Raw genomic sequence first — 21669 nt, forward strand, 5'->3', positions numbered from 1 at the left:
TCTCAATTGCCCACCAAACTGTGACAAATTTCTGTTACCAATCTATCCCTCATGTCAGGTGATCAGGCTGACGCTGCAGGACGTTGGGGAAGATAAAGAAAACACACTATATGACAGAATTTTAAAGCTTCATTAATAAAATGATAGAACAACAATGGAGAGTGTTGGGAACGCTCCCACGTCACTCAGGAAAAACATGAATGCCCCAAGCCCCTTTCATACTCACACACGTATGTTCAGACTGGCCATGTCTGTGTATAACGTTCAAAGAAGGGGGAGAGGTGGACAGATTATCCTGTATAAAGCTTGTCCAGAATTTCCAACACGCTTCCACTCTTGGGAGGGCTGTTCTTTTACACTGTGGGATCTCCTGGGGCATCTTTCAGAGATTCCAGCCCAGGTCGGCTGCCTGTGGCTTCTCCAGTGTCACCAAGCCACACTGGCTCCAAGGTCGCAAAGGCACACTGTTGGATCTCACTGGACAGCTACGCTTTGCAAATGTAATCTCAGTCTTATAATTTGTATTGCATTTGGTTTGCCTCCGTCTCGATTTTTCACAGCCAGCTGGGGCCGAAGGCAGTTTTTCTTTGTACTTAGCATGGTCTGCATTGATTCTTGACCTTGAACGCAGAGCAACATTCTTTTTATCCCTGGACCAAGCTGAATTTCAAATTAACCCGTTCCTTTCCTCAATAGCCAAATTGCTCTCACTGTGTCAGAGGCTTTTTTTTGGTGATTAAAAACTCCTCTGAGATGTATGATCTTATCTAGATTGAAGGTACCTTCTAGCGGGAATTGTTTAGATGGATTTTCATGCATGTAAAGATTCTAATTTTCTAAATACCTGCAGGTTTTAGGACTGTAATGTACGTAAGCTGGGATACCCTTAGGCCATGGCTACACTCACACTTTACAGCGCTGCAACTTTCGCGCTCAGGGGTGTGAAAACACCCCCCCCGAGCGCTGCAAGATACAGCGCTGTAAAGCCTCAGTGTAATCAGGGTGGCAGCTCAGGGAGCGCGGCTCCCAGCGCTGCACGCTACACCCGTAAGGGATGTGGTTTACATGCAGCGCTGGGAGAGCTCTCTCCCAGCGCTGCCGCTCCGACTACACTCACACTTCAAAGCAGCTTTGAAATTCCAAATGTAGCCATACCCTTAGAGGGGGAGGTGGAATGCTTAAACTGTCCCCCACCCATTTTCCAATCACACACACAGGGGCAGGGGGAGGCGTGCCCTGTCCGTGCTAGCAGCTCATAAACTAAGGATTTTTCCCTACAGGGTACTCACACAGGAGAGGCTAACGAGGATGGCCATGATCCTCCTACACCTCCCTTCAGTAAAGAGCGTCGGCTAGTCTCTGGGAGACGGCGCCGCTTACTCTGATTGCATCCAGTGAAATGATCAGACTGTCAGTAGCTCACATGGAAAGGAAGGGGGGAGTGAAGATGGGTTCACATGCTCCTAGACTCAGGTAGCTTCCTTGCAGGACGATGCCAGGCCGAGTCAGCCACCGTGGGTCGGATCTTCTAAGATCCTCTAGTTACCGGGTTTGCGTTAGAGTAGTTCTGGTCACAACTTTGCAGAATACTCTGGATGTCTTCCTGTAACAGCTGTTCACATTGGTGTACACACACACACGGCCTCTATTTCTAAATACTGGATTCAATACACATGAGGCGGTAACAACCCCTCAGCCCCGGTGCATAACGAATGCATTTCCCTTATGCATTAATCTTATTGGGGGTGATAAAGAAAACTAACCCCAGGCCCAAAAGCCAGGTCTTGATCAAGCTAATAATTACATCAAGGCCATAGGCCTCAATCTTACTAACATATAGAAGAGTAAGGAAAATAATCAATTACTAACTCACCTGAGGCTCACTCTCTAATTTTAGTGTACACTATCATAACACTACTATCATAATATTATTAAATGCTGCTAAACAATAAAATGCTGCTATAAGGGGTTAAACTGACATGAAATCTCTTAAATAACCAATCCATCACTGCCAGAATAGACTAACAGCTGTTAGGTCATTATAGTTTATTAAGTAGCTCATGTAAGCATAAAATATAAAACTCATAATAACTTGGCTAACAGAACAAACAATATGTATTTTTGGACGCAAGTTCCTCAAAAAAGCTTAAGTAACAGCTGCACGACCGCAAGTAAAGGGTAACCGAAGTGTCAAGGTCTTGGCAATTGCGAGAACTTCCTATGAGGAAGTAGAAAAGAACAAGCTTTGCAATTTTTAGCTCTTTTTGCAATATATAAAATTAATTAATAGCAATTGTTTTGAAAAGATGCCATATATTAGCCAAATAAGGTAATGACAGATGTATAAGCTCATATGATAATTTGCGGTTTTAGGCTTTATAAGCACAGGTATCACTGCTGTAAGGTAGAGCGACTTACCCCTTGCTAGGGAACTTGTCGTCTCTCCGTGCATATGCATGTATTCTCTGATTAATCAATAAAGGAGCCTCAGGCTGTCTGATCAACTCAACACTGTGGTGGTCATTTTCCACAACAGGGGCAGCAAAACTAACAGTTCCCCAGCACCACTCTGCAACTGATCTTGCTGCACAGTCAATAAGTTCAGATGGGCTAAGCCCAACAGGGACAGACAGCCCCATGGACAGTCCTCCTCTGATACCCCAGTAGAGATTTCAAAAAGTCTCATACCTCTCTTGCGGCGCCATGGGGTTCGAAGGGGAACGATCCGTAGCAGCTGCCTGTGTCTCAGTAGGCATTGCCATCCCGGATGAGTCCGCAAATTGATGGAGAAAAACTTAGTTCTCACTTTTTGATTGGGTGCAGCAGAGTCAGATACTTTATTTTCTCTTTACAGTTGTATAGAGAGAGGGCGTGCCCTAGGAACCAGGGTTGCCCCAGTCCCAGGCAGGTCTCTCCACAGGTAAACAATTCCAGCAAGCACTTATACCTTTTGTTACATACAATAATAAGCAACAGCTGCATTTTGTTTATACATAGGCTATCTTAATACCTTATTTTTCTCACTTCTGTTTAGATGCCAGTCTATGTTCCTCATTATTGACACAAAGTTGCAACAATTTCTCCCACAGTTCTTTCCCACTCACCTCACACAATCCTCCCTTCTACAAATCTTGCATTATTAGGGCTACAGCTAGTCTAACTCTTGCTAACAGAGACTATCATGCATTAAGATCCATACAAATCCCTGTCAGTTCTGTCTCTACTTCCACAATGGCCAACGAAGTTCAGGAAAATAAGGAGGTTTTTAAAGTATATTGGGAACAAAACAAATCCTAACAATGGTATTGGCCCCTTACTAGATGGAAATGGTAGAACAGTCAATAATAATGCAGGAAAGACAGAAGAGTTCAATAAATATTCCTGTTCTGTAGTTGGGGAAAAAAGCAGATGAGGTCATCACATCGTATGCTGAGGAAACACTTTCACATCCTCCTGAGTTACTGTTGCAATGGAAACAGCAGCTACTAAAGTTAGGTATCTTTAAAATCCGCAGGTCCAGACAATTTGCATTCCAGACAATCAGAAGAGCTGAAGAGCTCACTGGCCTGTTTATGCTGAGTTTCAGTAAGTCTGGGCACACCTGGGAAGTTCCAGAGGACTGGAAGAAACCTAATGCTGTGTGCTCATATTTAACAAGGGTAAACGGGAATCCCCACAGAATTATAGGCCTGTCAGCCTAACATTGTTCCCAGGCAAGCTAATGGAGTTGTTGGTCCATGACTTTATTAATAAAGAATTAATGGAGGGTAACATCATTAATGCCAATCAATTCAGGCTGATGGAAAATAGATCGTGTCAAACTAACTTGATATTTTTTGATGCTATTACCAATTTGGTTGATCAAGGTAACAGTGCAGATGTAATAGACTCCTGTAAGGTGTGTGACGTGGGACTGCACAACATTTTGATTAACAAACTAGAATGATACAAAGTTAATATGGCATGTCTTAAATGGATTATAAACTGCCAAACTGGAAACATGAAATCATCATCAAAAGTGTGTGTGTTTGTTTCTAGTGGGGTCCTGCGGGATCCCACTGGGATCGGTTCTTGGCCCTGTGCTGTTTATCATTTTACCAAAGACCTGGAAGAAAACAAAATCATCCCTGATAAAGTTTGCAGATGACACAAAAATTGGGGCAGTGGTAAGTGATGAAGATAACAGGTCACAGACACAGAGTCATCCAGATCACTCTGTAAATTGGGTGCAAGCAAAGAATATGGCTGAAGGCAAATGAACACATCTAGGAACAAAGACTGCAGGCCACACTTACAGGATGGGGGACTCTATCCTGGGAAGCAGGAACTCTGAAAAAAGATTTGAGGGTCACGGTGAATAATCAGCTGAACATGCGCTCCCAGTGTGATTCTGTGGTCAAAAGAGCTAATGTGATACGTGGGTGCATGAAGAGGGGAATCTTGAGCAGGAGACAACAGGTTACTTACTTTGGTATTTGGCACTGGAATCCTGTGTCCAGTTCTGGTGTCCACAATTCAAGAAGGATGGAGACGGATCATAGAAGAGACCCGAGAATTAAGAAAATTGAAAAATATGCCTTATAGTGATGGATCAACCTTCTTGAGTCTATTTAGACTAACAAGAGAAGGCTAACAAGTGACTTGATCACAGTCTGTAAGCACCTACATTGGAAACAAATATTTGATAAAGGGGGTTTCAATCTAGAAGAGAAATGTATAGCATGATCCAACAGCTGGAAGTTGAAGCTAGATAAATCCAAACTGGAAATAAGGTGTAAAATTTTAAGTAAAGGTAATTAATCTCTGGAACAATTTACCAAGGAGAATCCACCAGAACCCATCACTGGATTGATTTTTAAATCAAGATTGAATGGGTTTTTTAAAAGGTATGTTTTAATTCAAACAAGAATGATTTGGGGGCAGTTCTCTGGCCTGTGTTATACAAGAGGGCAGACTAGATGATCCCCTCTGGCCTTGGAATCTATGAACCTAGTACACCTTAATCCTTTGGAAGCCAGCACAACATAACACCTGATGATTTGAAAAAGACTTAACTGGATTGTTAGACGTGCTGGGCATTTTAAATCAGGGAAGATGAGGCCCTGTTCGCTAGATTGAACTGACCTTGTTATCTCTAGCTTGCTTGCTAGCATATGTATACCTGCCCCTGGAAATTTCCACTACATGCATCTGAGGAAGTGGGTATTCACCCACGAAAGCTCATGCTCCAAAACGTCTGTTAGTCTATAAGGTGCCACAGGATTCTTTGCTGCTTTTAAAGATCAAGACTAACATGGCTACCCCTCTGATACTTGTTGTGATGGTGATTTGTTTCAATATGTAATTTTTTATTTGGAGTATTTGGTTCATTGTTTTGTTTTCATGACAACTTTTGATGTGTGCATGTGACACAATATAGTACCCGTATGATGGGTTATAGTCCCATAAAAGGCCAAGTTTACAGGGGTTTTCAAAGTGTGTGAGAAAGTTTGCAGGTAGGAGGGAAGAGAAGTTCCATCCACCTGTGTTTTAGGTGTCAGGCAAAAGTAAAAAAACAATGCCGCCCATACTGCACCCCCACATGACCAGGAGCGGTGCCACGGTTTCTGGTGCCCTAGGCAGAATTTGGGGGGCGGGCATTTTGTGCGCGCCCCATGGGGTGCGCAGGAGCTTCCAGTTCCACTCCCATCGCGCCGCCGAAGAAGGACCCTCTGCCGAAATGCCGCAGGCGACAGCTCAATTGCCTGCCACTGTTTTCCACGGCACGTCGGCAGAAGGTCCTTCTTCGGTGGCATGACGGGAGCAGAACCGGAAGCTCCCGTGCGCCCCATGGGGAGAGCACAAAATGCTGCCCCCCCTGAATCCTGGCGCCCTAGACGACTGCCTAGGGTAGCCTAATGGAAGCACCAGCCCTGCCCATGACAAGTTGGGGTAGGCGGCCATGGGGGAAGGAGACTGTTCTCAAAGCCTCATTGGAACATGCCAACAACAGAACCTTGAATCTGTTTGAGCTACAGATACAGCAAATTGTAACGGTTCAGCCTTTTCAAGTATTTGAAAATTTAACTGTAAAATCCAATCAAGCAAGGTCCATTAGTCCCATTTCGGGGATACAGGATTCCAAGCTTTCAACATTATTAACCTCCCTTTCCCCCCTTTGTTCCCCCACCCCCAGTGCTTAAACAGAGTGAGACCCTGAGCCCGTAAGTGACTGTGAGTGGGCATATTGCCTCGCCTGTATGCAGCCCCAAGGACTTCAGCTGCACCGCCACATGAAGGATTGGGCCCGAAAGCTTCAGCTAGGACCAGTCAGTGTATTTATTTGTTCTGAAAACCAATAAACAAAATCTCAGCATTTTCCCATTGATTCTATTTGAGTCAGAAGTTGCAAATTTTAGTTTCAAATAATTTAATCAAAAATAAAATTTTACAAAAACATTAAAACAAAACAAAGTTTTTCATGGAAGAAAATACTGGCACTAGAAAAGGTTCAGAAAAGGGCAACTAGAATGATCAGGGGTTTGGAGAGGATCCCATATGAGGAAGGATTAAAGAGGCTAGGACTCTTCAGCTTGGAAGAGAGGAAACTAAGAGGGTGTGTTGTTATTGATATAAACTGGGACCATATAGAACATGGGTTGCAACCAAGGTCCTGTAGTGGCACCAAATCTTATATAAAGGGAGTCATATAAGGTGTCTAAGACCAAGTTATGAGTTACTGGTTATGATTATGCTGTCTCTATGTCTGTATCATTTTGTAGTTGAAGTCATAAGTATTGGCTCTATACTGTCTGTATTTCAAACTTGTGCTGTGTTACTGGGAAAGATCCCAGACAAGTGGGTGTTAGCTCTGCTTAGCCTGCTTGATGGCCAATTAAGGACCGTCAGCTACACCATTGACCCATTGACCCATTGAGAGGAGGCAGATACGCCTTGTGACTCAGCAGGGTGTGCAGAAACTGGCCCATGTGACTGCAAACTCCATTTTGCTGTAATTTTCCACAGTAAGAACAAAGAAGTGTTCTTACACCTGGAAGTCCCTATATAAGGCTGATGCCTCCTCTCCATCTTGTCTTCAGTCCTGCTTCTTACCTCTGGAGGGACTTTGCTACAAACTGAAGCTCTACACAAAGGACTGAATGACCCATCCCAGTGGGGGATGTTCCAGAGACTTGATTTGAACTTGCAGTTTATTCCATCACCGTTACAAGCCTGAACCAAGAACTTGGCCATTACTGTATGGAATTGATTCCATTTAACCAATTCTAGCTCTCCTCTAGAGCTTTTTCCCTTTATGAATAAACCTTTAGATTTTAGATTCTAAAGGATTGGCAACAGCGTGATTTGTGGGTAAGATCTGATGTGTATATTGACCTGGGTCTGGGGCTTGGTCCTTTGGGATCGAGAGAACCTTTTTCTTTTACTGGGGTGTTGGTTTTCATAACCGTTCATCCCCAGGACGAGTGGTGCTGGTGGTGATAGTGGGAGACTGGAGTGTCTAAGGAAATTGCTTGTGTGACTTGTGGTTAGCCAATGGAGTGAAACCGAAGTCATTTTTGTCTGGCTGGTTTGGTTTGCCTTAGAGGTGGAAAAACCCCAGCCTTGGGCTGTGACTGCCCTGTTTAAGCAATTGGTCCTGAATTGGCACCTCAGTTGGGTCCCGCCAGAACCGCATCGTCACAGAAAGGATATGTTAGAGGTCTATAAAATCATGAATGATGTGAAGAAAGTGAGTAAGGAAAAGTTATTTACTTATTCCCACAATACAAGAACTAGGGGTCACCAAATGAAATTAATAGGCAGCAGGTTTAAAACAAATAAAAGGAAGTTCTTTTTCACACAGCACACAGTCAACTTGTGGAACTCCTTGCCTGAGGAGATTGTGAAGGCTAGGACTATAACAGGGTTTAAAAGAGAACTGGATAAATTCATGGTGGTTAAGTCCATTAATGGCTATTAGCCAGGATGGGTAAGGAATGATGTCCCTAGCCTCTGTTTGTCAGAGGATGGAGATGGATGGCAGGAGAGAGATCACTTGATCATTACCTGTTAGGTTCACTCCCTCTGGGGCACCTGGCATTGTCCACTGTCAGACAGATAATGAGCTAGATGGACATTTGGTCTGATCCGGTACGGCCATTCCTGTGTTATGTTCTTATAAGAAATTTCCTCTCTCTTTCTTAAACAATCCCTAGTTTTATTGAATACAAGCTATAAAACATAAGTGTACTTAAACACACAGACGCAATGTTTTACCTGCACAAGCAGTGTCTACATGTAACCCGCAAGGGCATTTATAACAATGTAACTGCTTTCAGCTGAAGTGATGCAATATACAACGTGTGTTTTAATTTTATTGTGTGAGTTTCCTAATGCTGTAATAAGTAGCTTTGCCAGCATGATTACCACATATAATAATGGAATGATTATATTAACCTATAACACCAATAAACATGATCCAAGGTGTAACTGCTAAAATGAACAGTCTCATCTCAGTGAGGGGTTAACTCAGACCCCTCGTCATGATTATTTCACTGTCAACATTGGTAACTATTTAATTTCTCAGGAAACCAGGTGAGAAAGGAGTGGAAAGGTCACAGCTCTGTGCTGTCTACTGTGAGTGGAGTCTCATTTCAGTGCCACAAGCATCTGGGGGATCCCACAACTTATTCTCCACCAATGAAAACATAGGAACATAGGACTGGAAGGGCCCCGGGGTCACTGAGTCCAGTCCCTGCTATCACCAGTGACCCAGGCATAGGATCCCATTCATAAACTCCAAGAGTCAAATGTGAGGAGCCCAACAGGACTCAGGGGCATATTCAAGCCCCCGAAGGGGAGCTGAGCTCAGCGGCCCTGTGGAGCTGCTCGATCATTTCTGAACAGCTGCAGCGTCTGTGAGCCAACGCGTCACTCTGCGGGCTCCAACCAAGGAAGCTCGTGTTGTGGGAGGGCCAAGGGAGAGGTAACTCGATCAGGGTTTAGAAGCCCTGTCAAACAGATAGTTAAGGGTTAATAGCACAGGAGTACTTCATGTCTCTTTTGCCTGTAAAGGGTTAACAAGTTCAGTGAGCCTGGCTGTCACCTGACCAGAGGATCAATCAGGGGACAGGACACTTTCAAATCTTGAGGGAGGGAAGTGTGTGTGTGCTGTTAGTGTTTGGTGGTTCTCTCTGGGTTCTGAGAGTGACCAGACGTGCACCCAGGTTTCTCTCCAATACAGGCTCTTATAAGTTCAGAATAGTGAGTACTAGGTGATAAGGCGAGTTAGGCTTATGTTTGTTTTCTTTATTTGCAAATGTGTATTTGGTTGGAAGGAGTTCAAATTGGTATTTGGCTGGAAGGATTTTAATTTGTACTTGTATACTTAGGCTGGGAGGATATTCCCAGTGTCTATAGCTGAAAGACCCTGTACCTATTCCATTTTAAATTTACAAAAATATTTTTACTGTTTTTCCCTCTTTAATTAAAAGCTTTTCTTGTTTAAGAACCTCATTTTTTTTATTCTGGTGAGATCCCAGGGGACTGGGTCTGGATCCACCAGGGAATTGGTGGGGAGAAAGGAGGGAAGGTGGGGGGAAGAGAGGTTAATTTCTCTCTGTGTTAGGATTACTTTCTCTCTCCAGGAGAGTCTGGGAGGGGGAGAGAGAAGGAAGGGGAAAAGGTGAATTTTCCTCTCTGTTTTGAGATTCAAGGAGTTTGAATCACAGTGATCTTCCAGGGTAACCCAGGGAGGGGAAGCCTGGGAGAGGCAACAGTGAGGGAAAGGGTTTACTTTCCTTGTGTTAAGATCCAGAGGGTCTGGGTCTTGGGGGTCCCTGGGCAAGGTTTTGGGGGGACCAGAGTGTACCAGGCACTGGAATTCCTGGTTGGTGGCAGCGCTACAGGTTCTAAGCTGGTAATTGAGCTTTGAGGAATTCATGCTGGTACCCCATCTTTTGGACGCTAACAAGCCCCCACATGGGAAGGAGATTTCTGACTGTAGCTGGCTCTTTAACAGAAAGAGGCAGAACAAGAGCCAGGGGCTAGAAGCTGGATAAATTCAGACTAGGAATCAGGTGCAAACATTAACAATAATGGTCACTGGCACAGCTGACCTAGGGACATGGTGGATTCTCCATGACTTGAATCCTCCCTGGACAACTTTCCTAGCTCTGCTCTAGCCCAGACAGCTATTACTGAGTTAGTCTCTGGCCAGTGTTATGCAAGAGGTCAGACTGGACAGACTGAATGGTCACCTGAGGCCTTAAGCCTTAATCTATGAATTACATCTATTGTGACAGCCCCAAACGTGGTAAAACAGACAAGATCACGACAGTTCTTGCCCCGAAGCTCACAGACCAGGGTAAGCGATGCTACATGCTCAGCTCAACAAATGATCAGTTGGCTTTGGCTGCGGGATCTGAGTGAAGGGACCCCAAAGGACTGAATGGAGCCTGTTCTAGCTTAGAGAAGGTGAGAGGTTGCCGCTAGCTCACCCCCAGCCCAGCTCTCTGCAAACACCGTTAGCTGGGAGACAGGGGGATTCCTGGGAACTGATTTAAGTTTACCCGAGACTGGGAGCTCCCTGGGGCAGCGACTGTTTCCTCATTGGTTTGAATTGTGCCGGCCCTTTGAAATAGTAATTCCTCAGCAACTCCCACGACTCTTCTCAGGCCTAACTGACCATGTAACTGGAGACTGGAATAAACTTTTCTGTCCCTACTTCAATTCTGAGATAATCTGAGCAGATCAAAGCTCATGAACTGCTAGAGCCAAGATGGAGGTTAGGATGTTCAAAAGCACCACAGAGAGCCAGGCACCCAAATCCCACAGAAGCTGAAGCCAGACAGATCCCAGCTAGAATTAGGCGAGAGTTGTGAGCAAGGTGGGTCATTACTCATTGGCACAGACTCCTCAGGGAACCAGGGGCTCCTCCATCTCCTGAGGGCTGCAGATCCAGCCTGGGGCCCTTCTGGCAGATGCTTCAGCTGAACACAAGTTATGGGGCTCAATACAGGGTGACTGCTGAAATTCTCTGGCCTGGGCCAGACAGCAAGTCAGATCAGATGATGTAATGGTCCCGTCTGGCCTTAGAACCTCTGAATGTGGCACCTAACGTCCTTAGGGCCCTTCCACCCTAAGGACCCTGGGACACAAGCTGCTCCAGTGCCATCAAGCTCTGCTGTCTAGGGGCAGCGATTTTCTCAACAGCTGCTAAAGGCCATAACAAGCCTGCCAGGCGGGGGAGCGAGAGAGATGTAAATGTGAATGTTTTTTAAGGGCCGATGTCCTACCAAGGGTCCTGCTCTACCAGCCTCTCCCCAGAAAGAGGAGAATCCGCGGTCCATGGCAGTGGTTAATCTTGGTAGGTTCTTGGAGAAGGGAAGAGGACTGGAAAGGTCTCTTGTCACCAAGGTTTTTCAAACCAACCTACACCTGCCCTTGTACAACGTGACAGCTGCTCTGCCAGTCCCATGGCTGGTCACTGGAGCAGCCTGAACGTGCAGCACAGAACACTCTGACAGCACAGGAGTGACACAGGCAGAGAGGGGGACAAAACAGCACAGACGAGTTTGCTGGAGATTTTGGAGCCCTCCCCAAGAAACGATTTTAGAGCCTCCCATTTCACAGCAGGCTTTCAGTGAGAACTAAGGTCTGCCCAGCAGGCAGCCACAGGGACATCAGATTCCTCTCAAACCACCAGCTGAAATGGGTCTCAAGAGCGTTAGGCAGCCTAGACTCTGAAACAAGCCCACACAACAACCAGCCACCCACGAACAGTGGGCTGTGTTCCCATGCACTCCAGTATTCCGGAGCATGCTTCATATCTCAACTTGAAGTAGTTGGATTGGTCTGTACTTAGTAGCATTTCAGAACATGGTAAAGGTACTTAAAGCATAAGGAACATTTTCAATCTCCAAACCCTTTTTCAGAACAGTTTTTTTTTTTTTTAAACAACCCCAGCCCTCCCGACTGTCCCAAGTTCTGGTTGGCCCCAGAATTCAGTGCCCCAACTTGGGAGCCTCAGGCCCTGTGTTCCAGCTGCCAAGGCATTTTCTGTTGGCCCTGCTATTGCACCAGCCAGGGAGCGTGGCACGCCAGCCATTTTGTAAATACCTTGCACTTTGGGTTGGTCAATGCAACTAGCCATGGTGGCCCGGCCCAGCCCAGGAGTGAATCAGATCCTTTTGTCAAAAAGGAACCATCTCCTGGATGATCTGTTGGAGACTACGTGCTATGGAATAAGAATGCTCATTTTGTGGAATGAGATGCGGTCTGTGCACTATAGTGTCCCACACACACTTGTACTACTACATATAAATACATAAGCAACAATTTCCACACCAGACTTGCCCCCGTATTTGTAAGTCATAGAATATTAGGATTGGAAGGGACCTCAAGAGGAATCTAGTCCAACCCCCTGCTCAAAGCAGGGCCAATCCCAACTAAATCATCCCAGCCAGGGCTTTGTCAAGTCTGACCTTAAAAACCTCTAAGGAAGAAGATTCCACCACCTCCGTAGGGAACCCATTCTAGTGCTTCACCACTTTGAGTGGAAAAAGTTTTTCCTAATATCCAACCTAAGCCTCCCCCACTGCAACTTGAGATAATTACTCCTTGTTCTGTCATCTGGTACCACTGAGAACAGCCTAGATCCATCCTCTTTGGAACCCCCTTTCAGGTAGTTGAAAGCAGCTATCAATCCCCCCTCATTTCTCTCTTCTGCAGACTAAAGAATCCCAGTTCCCTCAGCCTCTCCTCAGAAGTCATGTGCTCCAGCCCCCTAATCATTTTTGTTGCCCTCCGCAGGACTCTTTCCAATTTTTCCACATCCTTCTTGTAGTGTGGGGCCCAAAACTGGACACAGGACTCCAGATGAGGCCTCACCAGTGCCAACTAGAGGGGAATGATCACATCCCTCGATCTGAAGTGTAAGTGCCAAGTGCACCGTTCCATGAGTCCTGTCTGTCAGCACACATGGCAGTGCAGGCACTGAGGACATATTCCACCCCCAACCCCCTCCAGGAGACTCCTTCCAGCAGAGGCGCAGATGCCATTTACTCAGGGTAGCAGCAGCGATGCCCCAGTCCCAACCCACCTGTAACACATGCAGACTCATCACCACGGCGCCTCCTGCTGGCTGCTCCAGGAACTAGCTCTGCCCAGCTGTGGGGCGCCCTCTGCAGGTGGCATATCACCCGTTGTCTGGTCTGTTGTGCTGTCTGGGACCCACGTTGCTCCATGGCTTGCGGCCTCCTCTCCTGGACAGAGCCCTCCAGCTGTGCCATGCTCAGTTCTCCCTCTTCCAGGGGTATCCACCGTTGTCACGGAGTCCCCGGGCGATGCTCTGGAACTGCTCCCCACCAAGCCAGTCAGGACTTTGGGGAGCCTCCTCTCCCTTGGAGCAGACTTGTTCAGGGCAAGAAGCTCACACAGCTTCACCTCCTGGGTCTCTCCATGCAGCATTCAGCATCCTCTGCCCCTCCGTGTGCTTCCCACAGCGAGTCCACCCCAGCGGGGTCCTGGGGAAGCCACCGGGTCCCGCACCCCCACTTTGCAGTCAGATGTGACTCTCAGCCAGCCAGTAACACAGAGGTTTATTCGATGACAGGAACAGGGTCTAAAACAGAGCTTGTAGATACAGCGAACCGGACCCCTCGGTCGGGTCCATTCTGGGGGGCAGTGAGCCAGACCCCCAGGTCTGCCCTCCACCCTCGACCCCAGCCAGCTCCAGACTAACAACCCCTCCCAGCCCCTTCTCTCTGCTCAGCTCCTTTCCCGGGCCAGGAGGTCACCTGATCCCTTTGTCTCCAAGACCTTCAGCTGGCACCTTTGCAGGGGAGAGGCCCAGGCCATCAGTTGCTAGGAGACAGAGTGCCAGGCATTTAGGTGCACTGGCCCTTTGCTCTGCCAGATACTTAAGAACTGCCATGGGGACACTGAGGCACCAATACAGTATTCAGAGAAAACATTAAGAACAGCCCCATTTGGTCACATCTCTCCCCCCTTCGAGACCGAACTGAGCGAGGTCACTTCAGCCAGTGACCTGGGGAAGTTCGAACCCACCAAGGTTCCCATGGATGCCCCAGCATCTCTCCCATTCCTTGGTGTGAGTTACACCAGGACAGTCCAGTCTTACGCCCTCCCTTAGGTCGGGTGTGCTTGATGGCACTTGCAGGCCGCATGTGGGAAGGTTTATGCAGCCCACACCCTTTGCCACCCCAGTACCCCTGGGCTTCAAGCTGGGATTGGGTCTTTTCCCAGCACTCTGGTCTGTGATTCGGGCTCCCTTGGTTAAGAGCCCCCATCTTGGCCTTTGCCAGCTCTGGGCTTGGTCAGCCGCTTCCCACTTTGTGGCCCAGACACAACACCTCTGCCGTCCCCCCTTGAACTTTCCAGCTTTTACCATCAGTCCCACCTCCTTGAGGCAGCCCAGCCCCCTCCTCACCTGGGACACCTTCCAGGTCTGGCTAAAGATGCACATGTTATCAGTGTCTGCCAGGGCCAAGTTCTCCATCCCTCTCAGCTTGTCTAGAATCTCCCCAGGCCTAGGCATGGGGTTGGCATCAAACACTGTGATGGCTTTAAGCTTCTGATAGCCCCCATAAAACCAGATCATCCTGTCTCGCTTGGGGATCAGCCCCACGGGTGAGGCCCATGGACTGTAAAACGGCTGGATCCCATCTAAAGCCAGCAGGTCCTTGACCTCTCTCTCCAGGTTCTGGGCTGCTTTCCCAGTGACTCTGAATGGGGAACACCTGATGGGGAGATTGGCTCCCACCTCAGGGAAGAGATCCCCCCGGGGGTCTTCCTCCTTCTCCATCCAATCCTCCCTCTTCAGGTCCAGGGGTCCCCTCACTCTCCTCCCATCCAGCAGCTCGAAAGGGAAGAACCCTGTGGATTCCTGGAGCACCACCAGCTGTCTTCCGATTCCCCCCAGTTCTACTTCCCCTTGGGGAGCCCATTCCCGGTACAGGAATCCCTCCTCCTGCAGGACTCTGTCCCTGCAGCCTTCCCCAAGGGGGTTTGCAGTGCTGTGGCCAGCAAGTTCCCTCAGCTTCTCCAAGGAGGGATCCCTCTGCAGCTCGGTCTGGGATTCAGCAGCTGGGGCAGGGAGTGGGACCTGCTCCCTCTCGCTGGCTGGGCCTGGGGTCACAGCCCCCCTGAGCCCTGTCCCTGGTAGCTCCCTCCCTGCTGTGTAATCACTTCCCAGCAGCATGTCTGGACCAGGCAAACCTGTTTGGCAGCCGACCTGCCCTGCCCGGGTGTCCCCCCACTCAGCTGGGGTCTCAGCTCCCCCCATGCTCAGCGCTGCCCTTGCTGTCCCAGTGGGGGCAGGCAGCGAGCTCTCTGCTCTGGTCCCAGCATCAGAGCCAGCGTGAGCCCCCTCTCCGGTGTGCAGGGGGGCGGGGAGCATCTCTCCCTCCCACTCAGCCCCAGGGGCTGGTTACAGGTAGGCAGGTATCCTGAGCCCAGCAGCCCCTCCCCCCTGCCAGCCAGGTTATTTGCATTTTCACTGACCATTTCCATCCCAGCCAGTTGGCTCCCTGGATTTGAATTCAAACCCTCGGCCGTTACAGGAGCGGAGCCTGGATCCTGTCCCATGGGGAGACAGTCACCCCCCAACAGGGCCTCCCAGCCGATATCCTGGAGAACCCCAACCACCAGCCAGCCCGACCCCTCCTGGGTCTGCACAGGGATCTGGGCCATAGGCAGGGCGAGGGGCCTCACCCCAGGGAACTTCACCCAGGTCCCACAGTCCCTCAGCATCTGGGGCTGCACCACCACAGTTCTCTCTGTCCCAGGGTCTCGCCCCTGCAGGCGTGTTTCCCCACTGACCCCTGGGCAGCCCCCTATGTCTCTCTGCTCCACCATCACCAGTCCACGCTGCTGCTGCTTCTTCTGCAGCTTTTCCTCGGGCTCTTCCTTTCTCTCATGATCCTCTCGCTCTCTCGGGCTCTGCTCCCATCCCATCCGTCTCCAATCTCCTGATGGGGAACCCAATCGTGAAGACCCTCGTCTGATTGGGGACCAGACTCCCGGGGATGCCTGGCTGCTGCTCCAGCTGCTCCCAGATCCTCCTGTAGCCCCATCTGGGTCAGGAATCTGCTCCTCAGAGCGGTCCTTCTCCTCCAACTCCACGATTAACTGTGCCTTGGTGAACGTCCCCATGCGTAACCCTCTCTTTGTGCACAGGATCACAATGTCCTTCTTAAGGAGATGGTGATAGGCCATCACTTCACCGTTCCCAAGTGGCTCTGGACTCACAGGCCTGTGTGCTCTTGGCTCCCCCATGGTTTCCAGGAAGAACCCCTGGTGTGCCAGCCCTTCTCATGATCACCACCTCTTTGCCAGGGTCGAGCTGCAGACTCCTCCACCCCTGGGACTGCTCCTGCAATCCTCCGGGGAACCCTGCTACTGCAAAAATCCTTCTCTCTCCGAGGGTCGAGCGGCAAGCTCCTCCGCCCCTGAGACTGCTCGCTGCAGTCCTCAGGGGGACCCTGTTACTCCAACAGTCCTTCTCGCTGGTCACACACTCCCAGAGGTTAACTGCCCCCTGAAACCGTCCCACTCTGAGCCTTCAGCACGCCTGGTCCTCATTATCCCTCCTTTGTTTTACTGCTCCCCAGTCACTTACTGCAAGCAGCGCCATTCACGGGGTGCAGTACATCCCACCGCTGCCACCAGTTGTCACGGAGTCACCGGGCGATGCTCTGGAACTGCTCCCCACCAAGCCAGGCAGGACTTTGGGGAGCCTCCTCTCCCTGGGAGCAGACTTGTTCAGGACAAGAAGCTCCCACGGCTTCACCTCCTGGGTCTCTCCTTGGAGCATTCAGCATCCTCTGCCCCTCCGTGCGCTTCCCACAGCGAGTCCACCCCAGCGGGGTCCTGGGGAAGCCACAGGGTCCTGCACCCCCACTTCGCAGTCAGACGTGACTCTCAGCCAGCCAGTAACACAGAGGTTTATTCGATGACAGGAACAGGGTCTAAAACAGAGCTTGTAGATACAGCGAACCGGACCCCTCGGCTGGGTCCATTCTGGGGGGCAGTGAGCCAGACCCCCACGTCTGCCCTCAGCCAGCTCCAGACTAACCACCCCTCCCAGCCCCTCCTCTCTCCTCAGCCCCTTTCCCGGGCCAGGAGGTCACCTGATCCCTTTGTCTCCAACACCTTCAGCTGGCACCTTTGCAGGGGAGGGGCCCAGGCCATCAGTTGCTAGGAGACAGAGTGCCAGGCATTTAGGTGCACTGGCCCTTTGCTCTGCCAGATACTTAAGAACTACCATGGGGACACTGAGGCACCAATACAGTATTCAGAGAAAACATTAAGAACTTTCCCAGTTCGTCACAACCATCCTCAGCCTGCCCCTGCCCTCCAGCTGTGCCCCACTCAGTTCTCCTCGTCCCAGGGGTATCCACAGTCCTCAGCCTGGCCCACCTCCGGCTGTGCCCCACTCAGTTCTCCCTCTTCCAGGGGTATCCACAGTCCTCAGCCTGGCCCTGCCTTGTGCCCAACTGCAGCCCGAGTCCAGCCCCCAGCCTCAGGGCCAGCCCCAGTCTGTATCGGACCAGGCTCCTCCCTGGCCAGGTGCAGTGTGAGTGGGGGGAGGGGGAACCCAGGCCCACCCAGTACTCTGGGTCCCAGCCCAGGGACCCTCTGGCAGCAGCCATGTCCTGCCCTGCTTCTCTCTCCTCTACTGCTCAGGATCCCTGGGCCACTTCCCCTTGGCCCTTTTCAGCCCTGTCCTTCGGGGCCTCAGGCTCCCTGAGCCCATCCAGTGCTGTTCACTGCACACACAGACAGGTCTCCATCCTCCCTTGCTTGACTGCTCTCTCCTCTGCTTTGCAGCCTTTATATACGGCCAAGCCTGGCCCTGATTGGCTGCCTTTCTGCCCTTCTCTGATTGGCTGGGTTCTGCACAGCTCCCTCCAGCCTGCTTTAACCCTTCCTCTGCTAAAGAGGGGCAACCGCCCTGTTAGACCCCGTCACCGTATCCAAGAGAGATGGACGTTGCTCTTTAAATAGCCGCACGGAACAAATCAATGATATTAATAGGTATTTTCAAACAAGTGGGATGGCCAATCATGTGCCTCTGCTCACTTTTTAAAAGAATCGCTGCAGCCCATTGGCTGGGAGGCGGGGGGGGGGAAGGTTAGAGACTGGCAAAGGGGGAGGGGGAGCAGGGCATGATCAAAGCACACACAAGCGCCCAGAGGAAGAGCAGCCCATTAGCATTAAGCACAAAAACCTGCAACTCAGCTAAAAGTCACCTAACAGGCTGTGGAAATGTACGTTCCCGTTGGCTTTGTGCCCTCAGGGAGCTGCTGTGTCTGCGAGCCCAGTTCTCAGCACAGACACCTCTCAGCAGGTGCTGGGGGCAGCACATTTTCAGGGGCGGCATTCCAGACAGCCTTTTTTTTTTGGCTTGGGGCGGCAAAAGCCTAGAGTCGGCCCTGGCAGCAGCAGCGCATCCTGCACTGGGGGGGGCACCCTGGGGCCGCTGCAGTTTGTGTCTGGGAGCAGCGCCCGCACCTTATGGCCGGGTGGGCGCCAAGCACGGGAAACTCGGGCTAGGGGCTGCCCCATGGGGTGCACTGAGCATCCTGCAGATGCCGCAGGGTGGCTGCCCCCCAGCATTGCAGCCAGGGCTGGGCGAAGCAGCCCAAGCCACCCAGGGACTGTGGCAGGGCAGCCAGGAGCTGCAGCAACAGCAGGGCCATGGTGGGGATGGTGCCCAGGGCGCTGCCATGTGGGGCCCACATCCCGCTCCCTCTGGGGCTGCCCTGCCCCGGCTCTGCAGCCCTCTGCCAGGCGGTCCACCGGCTCTGCCATTCTGGGTCCTGGACAGTCTGGGAGGTGGGAGCCCCAGCTGGAGGGACCCTGAGCTGAGGCACAGCCTGGGAGCCCCATTTCTTACCCCGACCGTGCCAGTGCCGGACCGGCTGGAGGTGAAGGGGGAGCAGACGGAGCCAGCACTGATGGGGGGAAGCCCAAGGTTGAGGCGGCAGGGAGTGCGGGTGGGGTGTGGGGGAGAGCCCAGGGGTGAGGCAGCAGAGAGTGCAGGTGGGGTGGGGGGAGAGCCCAGGGCTGGGGTGGAGGTGGGTGGGGGAGGGGGGTGAGCCCAGGGCTGGGGTGGGGGCCAGCCAAAATTTCTTTGCTTGGGGCAGCAAAAAACCTAGAGCCGGCCCTGCCTCTCCCCTCCTTGTTCTCCCGACACAGCCTTGCCGTGTTCACACTTCAGCTGCCCCTGCCACTCGGTGTTGGTCACTGGTCAGCGGGTGCCCGTTGTCTCTGCGGAGTCTCAGCTCCTCACAGCCGCGCTCCAGTGTCTCCCAGGCCTGCAGGTGCTGGTGTGAGCCAGGCCAGGCCCCGAATCTCTGTGCCATCAGCCACCCCCCACCCCACCAGCTGGACAGGAAGCAGCAGCAGCAGCCTGAGTGGGAGCTGGGCACAGGGTGAGCCAGGCCCTGATCCCTGCCCCACGCTGGCCCATCCGGCGCCATGTTGTTGACGTACACACTGCGCTGGCTCTCGCTGCTCATCCAGGTGGGGTTCAGCCCCCCACACCCCAGGACAGGACCCGCTTGCCCCTCTCTGTCCCCTCCAGGATGGGACCTGCCCAGTGACGCCCCCCGAGCAGCCACCGCCTCAGCACCAGTGCAAAAGCAGAGATGTGCACTTCCACCTCCCCCAGCACTGGCAAAAGCTGCGGCTTTCTGCTAATGCCGCTATTTCCACGCAGGCCGTGAAATCACAGTGTCCACAGTGGGCTCATGCCAGGGCGATGTTGCTGCCCTCTCGATACGAGGGAGGACGTCTACATTACCATGCAACCGGCTCTGTTCTTTCACCCTCACTGCAGAGTCCTGCCGTTGACGAGAACCCCGAGGCAGAGAGGGAGGAGACGGGGCACGGGGCGAGGAACCTCTCTTCACTGGGGGCTGAGGTGCTTTTCCCCTGCAGGGAGGTTAGCAAGCAGTGCCCCACCCAACAGATGGTGGGCAGGGAGATCTAGGCCAGTGTGGCCAGCATGTCGCACTCCCACACTGAGCATCGGAGCACGAAGCTAAATCCAAAGAGTGAAAACAGGCACCACCGTGCAAGTTGCCACTTTGCCGTTTCCCACCAGAGAGCTTCCCTGCGGCACAGCACAGCTGCTGCGGTGGCTCTTATGGAGCAGTATGTATCCGGGGGAACCGGCTTTCTGCCTCGCTGTAACAGTGTTCGTGCATTTCCTCATCCTGCCTGGCGATAGGTTCTCCCTGCCACAGCTCCTCGCATGCTGCAGATAACCCGTTAGATTTTGTTAAGGGCCGAGGTCTTTTCTAGGTAAGCAGAGGGCCCCATTTCACAGCTAGGGATGGAGGGGGCTGTGGTCTTGCTAAGAACTAGGGCAGGAAGGTGCTCTGGGATGAATGGGAATCTGAGACAGGGTGACCAGACATCCTGGTTTGGCTGGGAGAGTACCTGTTTTAAAGCCTGTCCCAGCTGTGACTTCTTTGGCAAAGGTGGTCATTTGTCCTGTTTGCGCTTGCTGTCTGGATCCGTCGGCAAGAGCAAAGGGACAAATGCCCAGGGGGAGTGGTGATGCCAGCCCTGGATGGGGGGTAGACAGGGCTCGGGCAGGCAGGGCTTGAGGGAGCAGCAATGCCACCCCCCGCCCCACATGGGGGGGGGCAGGCAGGGCACAGGTGAGCAGCGACTCCAGCCCCAGCTGGGAAGAAGGGGGCAGGGCTCAGATCAGCCTCACATGAGTGGGGGGTGGGGTGGGGAGAGGTTCGGACAAGCAGCTCAGGGAGGGGGCCTCAGGCTGGCCCCACACCATGTCCTGTTTTCCCTTTGGAGAAATATAGTCACTCTAATCTGAGAGCACCTTAGGCATGATGCTGGGATGGGGCCACACGGTGACGCGTCCTTGTGGAGTGGCCACAGCAGCAGCGTGCTCAGCCTCTGCATGCCGATCTCCCTGGCACACGGAAGGGAAAATGAGCACCCTGACCAGGAATGCCTCCTGCACCCGTCTAGGTGTGAGATCCCAACGGCTCTCAGACCCAGAAGTGTGGCCGGTGCTCCCCCCAGGCAGGCGGGGGGGACCACCAGTGCGGGGGTGGGGCAGTGCTCCCCATAGACATGGGGGGGGCCGTGAGGAGGCTCAGGTGGGGAGGGGAGGGAATGGTTGGGAGAATGGCCAGTGCTCCCTCCAGGCAGGTAAGGGGGCAGTGCTCCCCCTAGACACGGGGCAGGGGAACCGTCAGGGGGCTCAGGTGGGGAGGGAATGGTTGGGAGAGTGGCCCGTGCTCCCCCCAGGCAGGCAGGGGAGGAAGACCATCAGTGGGGGTGGGGCCATGCTCCCCTCAGGCGGCAGGGTGTGGGGAGATGGTCGAGACGCTGGCTCGTGTTGGGGGGTAGAGGCTGGAATCGGCTGCATCCCCCTCAGGCACAGCTGTTCTCCCCTCTCCGCCGGTCTAACCAGCCCTCTGTCCCCCGGGGTTCACACAGTCAGATGCTCCACACCCCAGCGTGCTGAGCACACCACAGCCTTCCCCAGCTCTTGGCTCCCTGCAGAAACTTGTCCACATCAAGCCCGCTCGGCCAGGCTCCCCAGCGAGAACCCGCTGAGACCCCAGGGGCTGGGGTGGGGCGGAGGCCCAGTGAGCAGGGCCCTTAGTACTAGACTGGAGAGAG

This window comes from Gopherus evgoodei, chromosome 11 (genome assembly GCF_007399415.2).
Source record: "Gopherus evgoodei ecotype Sinaloan lineage chromosome 11, rGopEvg1_v1.p, whole genome shotgun sequence".
Classification (NCBI taxonomy): Eukaryota; Metazoa; Chordata; order Testudines; family Testudinidae; genus Gopherus; species Gopherus evgoodei.